This window comes from Prionailurus viverrinus, chromosome C1 (assembly GCF_022837055.1).
Source record: "Prionailurus viverrinus isolate Anna chromosome C1, UM_Priviv_1.0, whole genome shotgun sequence".
NCBI lineage: Eukaryota > Metazoa > Chordata > Mammalia > Carnivora > Felidae > Prionailurus > Prionailurus viverrinus.
The window spans coordinates 20953380-20959232 of NC_062568.1; positions in this window are offsets into that span (position 1 = coordinate 20953380).

Here is a 5853-nt window from a genome sequence, read left to right on the forward strand (position 1 = left end):
AATACTGGCAATTTTATGAATAAATTCCAACATTGATCTAAAGTTGTGTTGGTTTAACTTTGGACGCCGGTCATCATGTCAGTTAAACAAGTGGTTTTTGGTCCCTGGACCAGAAGCAGCAGCGAGTGTCGCCTGGGACACTGTTACAAATGCAAATTTTCAGGCCCCAACTCAGATCTACTGAACCATACACTCTGGGTAAAGGCCAGCAACTGCTGTTTTTAACAAGCTCCCCAGTTGATTGCAAGGTACAGAGAAGTCTGAGAAGCACTGAGTTACAGACAGGAAGGGGGAGGGCAAGGGACCCAGAAGAGGAGATCTAGAAGAAAGGAGTGAGAGGAAGAGAGGAAGGAGAGAAGGAAGAAAAGGGGAGGAAGGAACAACAGAGAGAAGGAAAGTGAGGGAGAGGCAGGAGAAGAAGCCAGAAAAATGGCAAGAAAGGGGGAATACTAAAGAAAGTCATAGGTATCCTAAGATGGTAATAAGAAATTAGATGTCTACCAGTTAGAAGTACATAATAATTACCTCATTGGACTGTGGTAAGAACTGAGAAAATCAAAGTAAAACACTTTTCCAGGTGTTGTGGCACCTAGTATTGGTAACGTCTCTATAAAATGGCCACAAAACAACGCGGTATGAAATTTGCTCAACACAGCCACGTTCATAATCTTCATTTTTCTTCATCATTAATAACTATTCCCACATATCTCTCCAAGGCAATTACTTCCTAAGAGTCCTGTTCCCCATCTAATTACCTCTTGGCTTACTTTAACTCTGCTTTCATTCTAGATGTTTCATGACTTCCTTGAACCCTCCTTTACTGCCTATATACTAACTCATCCAGCTGACTTCCAGCTACTAGAAAAAGTTGAAAAGGCCCAGTGAGGAGCAGTGAGACTTGACTGCCAAGGTGTAAGGTTCAGCAGTGAGACACAATCTGGGCAAAGAATGATAGAGGAGATCGATATTTGTTCAAACTGAGACAGGAACACTTTCCGTTTCAAAGACAGAGCCAGAGAAAAGAGGAGCCAAATTGTTTTTTAGTATCGTTTGACTTCCTTATGGAGACTTGAAGATTTCCTGGAGTTTTATTACCAACAGAAAACACCTGAGAGGCCAACTAATTCCAAAGATTCAGCTCTTCTTCGTTGTTTAATAAAAACCATAAAATCCAGCTGGCTAGGAAATTTAAAGATAAAGAAACAACTAATTAAACTTAATTGGGTCAGTCTGGGCAGGCTGATTACCCTGCTTGGCCTCAGGAGAATCTGATCTTGGAATCACTAAGCGCAACTTGGCAAAGGAAAGCCTGAAGTCAAGACAGGTGCTATATTTTTGTCTGACTGGAGATGTAATTTTTAGTGAGAAATACGAAAAAGAGGTTAAAAAAGGAAACAGTATATTGGGGTATGGCACAATCAGCCACAAACAAGTCGTTCCAGACCGATTCTATTTTCTCAGAGTGGAGCAGAGGGAATTATTATAATAATAAGACAACAGGCTTATTTTATAGGAGGCCCTGGCTTTCCTTTACCTGAATTAACCAAATGTATTTTATCAGGTTTTCTTTGCAAGTTCTTTCGTGCGACCCAGAAGAGAAATTGAAGAGAGCTATCTGTGTGCAATGAATTGAGCACATGGATGAGGGCCCAGTTTGTTTGAGGAACCCAGACCACAATGTACCACGGAGAAGAGTGTTGATTCCTAGGATCTGAGGGCAGTTTTATTCCACCAGCTTATATAAGATAATCATTTATTCTGAAACCCTTTATTTGAATGTAGTAATAGTTAATCTGGCTAATATCAGTCTTGATTACATCAAGATAAAAATGGTTTTGCACATAGAAATTACTTTTGCTTCTAGGAAATGACTTTAGAAGTTCAGTCCTACATTTTACCTTATAATAGAACTCAAAGAATTAATTGACTTTCTTTAAGGATATATAAAGATCCCATGCTTCTCAAAGTGAACTGTGGAACATCTGCATTTAATTCATTAGAACCATGGGTTAAAAATACAGGTTTTTAAGCCCTAACCCCGGCTACTAAATCAGAATCTCTGGTAGTAGGTCCAGAGAAAATGTATTATTAAAAAAAAAAAAAAGTTTCCTGGATGGCTCTTAATAACTCTAAAACATGAGAAATTCGTTTCTGGTGTCGTGTTGGGTGGCATTGTAGTTAAGAGTTTGAATTCCAGCTCCATCATGCCAAATGATGATGGGACTCATCTTAAGCAAGGCATGTTACCTTTTTGTGTGCCTTGTTACTAAAATGAAGATATGTTCAAGAGTACCTGTCCCAAAATGTTGTTGCAAAGATTAATACACGGAAAGTGTTTAGTATGCTACCTAGCTAAGTAAATCTGGGCTCCAACTGTTATTAGCAGTAGCTTTACCTACATAAAGATAGATAGTCATTAAAAAAAGTGGAGTCTCAATGGAATCCAGGTGGTGACCCTGTTATACTACTGCATTTTTTGCAATTCTTGCAACATGCTGAATATTCTTCATTAAAGGCTAATTTTTAAAGTTTTTCAAACTTTTTTTTTGTCTTTTAACACTGTCAATCTCTTGCAAGAAAGAGACTAAATATTCAGACAAGGAAATTTTCTGTTGCACAAGGATGAAACAAGAAACCTAAACTTTATGAAGTCCTCCCATGTGGCAGCAATGTCCACATATGACTGTAGGCAGAATTAGTTATAAACTTATGACCTTCAATGACCCAACATAATGGCTGATGACCTAGAGGGAAAAACAAACAAACAAACAATTCTCAGACACTAGCCACAACTGTCAAAAATTGATTAAATTAGTTATGTATATCGTGAAATATGGTTCTCATCACTCTAGGACATGTAGAGTAAATTTTTCACTAAGAAATAAAAATATAGGAAGATAATGAGTTTCATATCATGCAAAGGCCACATCCAAACTGTGCTTCATCAACCATAGTTTTTATGCTATTCCTACAGATTGACATGCATGATCTCATTTAATTTAATTCTCAGAAAACTGTGCAAAGAAGATATCATTCCTTTTCACATGGAAAGAAAATAAGGTTAGCAAGATTAAGTAACTTACCCATGGTGACACTCTGCATTCAACAGGTGGCTGGCTGTTTCTGGCTCCAGAGTCCTGCCCTTTATCACTGAGTAATAGTTACAAAAGAGCCTTCTGAGTGCCCAGTACTGAACTAGCAGCTGAGGACATATTGCCCTCATGGAGCTTTCGGTCTAGTAGAGAAGGTAAAAAATTAGGGCACCTGGATGGCTCAGTTGGTTAAGCATCCGACTGCAACTCAGATCATGATCTCATGGTTCATGAGTTCTAGCCCTGCATCAGTCCCTAGGCTGACAGCTCAGAGCCTGGATCCTCTTCCGGATTCTGTGTCTCCCTCTCTCTCTGCTCCTCCCCTGTTCTTACTCTGTCTCTCTCTCTCTCAAAAATAAATTTAAAAAAAAAGAAGAAGAAGGAATAGGAGAAGGCAAAAAACAAATACATCCTGATCAGCAATATAAGTGTGATGGCCCATGGGACCTATAAGAAGTTCTAAGAGCATGTAAGAGGGAGATTTTACTCCGAGGATGAGGAAAGGCCTCCTCAAGAAAGGGGCATTTAATCTGAGAAGAACAATGAGTAGGATCCATAAGGAAAGGGAGACTACTTGTAGTGAAGGGGGCAGCAGGCATGAAAAATTTGAAGCAAGGATGAGTCAGATACTTTGAAAGAAAATGATACCCGGGAAGGCTGGAGCACCTCAAGTGAGGGCCAAGGAAGAAATAATGGGAAGGCTTAGAGGTCATGTAAGGTTTGGGGAATTTATCCTAAAAGCTAAAAACAAACAAATAAATGGAAGAAATTAAGCAGATGAAAGAAAGGAGCAGATTTTCTGACTTGAAAGGCTCTCCACATCAATGACTGGCACAGACATACGAAAAGACTAGGTGCAGTTAGCAGTTTGCAGCCTCTACTCAACATGCTTTTGAACAGTAGATCTGTAGCTCTCTGCAAGCTGTACTCTCGCCAATTCAACTAATGCACCACAAATACAATAAGTACTATAAACACTCTGCAATTTCTACTAAACTATAGCTCCAGGCATCACCTCTTATCTTGATCTCAAGATGTACATCAGCTGTTCCTCTTGGCTTATTGTCTGCAGCTGCGTAACAACAACACCTCAAGCACCCATTTAGAGTCCATTTTATCGTTAACTTCTGCTTACTTAGGAAGACGGTCATTAATCAGCTTCTGGAAATCAAAGCCAACCACAGCCCCGATGCTGTCATCCACTTTCAGTCCAGTGAGTACCAGAACCACAAGGAAAGACAGAGAAATAGCCTTTCTGTGTCATGTTGATAAGTCACTGGCTGCCTTAATAGATTTTAGTCGGAGTCACTGCTGACTATAGAACGCCACTCATCATGTTAATCTTGAGTAATGCAGTAATGCGGTAGTCTTGAATGTTCCTCACACCTTCCAAACTTTCTTAACACTTCATTAACTGATCCACTGGAGATTAAAAATAGGTGTGTGAATAAACAGCTGAGCTGATTTTATTTCCCTTTTTGATTTGCTATGGAACTATAAACAAGATTACAAAGTCTGCCCTTTTGTTCCCTTGCTGTTCCTGTTCTTTATCTCATGTATGCATCTGTCCCCTAAATCTTCCCCTGGGCTAACCCCGCCCTGCTTCTGCACACCTTCCCTATCCCTAAATTCTTCCTCTACTTTTTAAAGATTTAGTTTAGAACCAAAAGTTTCCAAGGATGTACCCTACTCTTTGAAGGCTGAAGCCACAGAATATAAAGTAGAAATGGAAAATAAATAATGTATATTGTAATTTGATGTTGTGATTCCCATCAGAGCCTACAAATACATAAAGGTTAGGACACTGCCCTGAGAGAAGAGATTCCGTGCCAGGGAGGTCTGGAAGGAAGATGTTCAGCAGGCTCTTCTTCGTGAACTGATTGTTTAACTAGTAACCTACCACAGACTATTCTAAAATTAAGTGAAAACTGTGTGTACTGGCATTCTTTGGAAATATTCCTGGTATGGAGAGATTTGGTGGACACACCCTAAAGTGACCCTGATGAGTCATGCCCTTGTATAACTTCCTCCTCTTACAGGTGGGTGGAAACTGCTAGGGCTTCTACATGATAGATGATGGCAAAAGTGATAAGGTGTAATGCCTTTGATTAAGTTACTTTACATAGTAAAGGTGATGGATTGTCACTCCCATGAATATGTTACATTATATAAGATTTTGACTTAGAAGACTGGAGAGAGAAATTCTCATACTTCATGCCATGAAGTCAGCAGACATATTGTGAGAGGGTAGGTGCCCATAGAAGGAACTGATGGAGACCGTTAGCTGAGTGGAGACCCCAGGCAACAGTGAGCAATAAAAAGACGCCCTCAGTTCCTCAGCTACAAGGAGGTGAACTCTAAACAACTGGAGGGATCTTAGAAGCAGAACTTTCCTTAGTCAAGACCCTGATGAAAAGATAGTCTGGCTAATACCTTGATTGCAGGTGGTTTGAGACCCTGGGAAGAAACCCCAGCTAATATGTGTCTGTACTCCTGCCCTACAGAAACTGTGAGATAATAAATAGCTGGTTAATTTTTTTGTTTTCCTTTTCCTTCAATACTTTAGTACCATTACATTATCGTCTGCAACCATGTTTCTGTTACCAACAAAGTGTAGCATAAAACTGACTTGGGGCCCTTTGTAGGTGATTTGCTCTTACTCTTTTTGTAGTTGCTAGAATTTTCTTTTTGACTTCACCAAACTGACATATGTACAAGTTACACATTCTTCTCAAGAGGGTATGGATAGAGATACATCTGA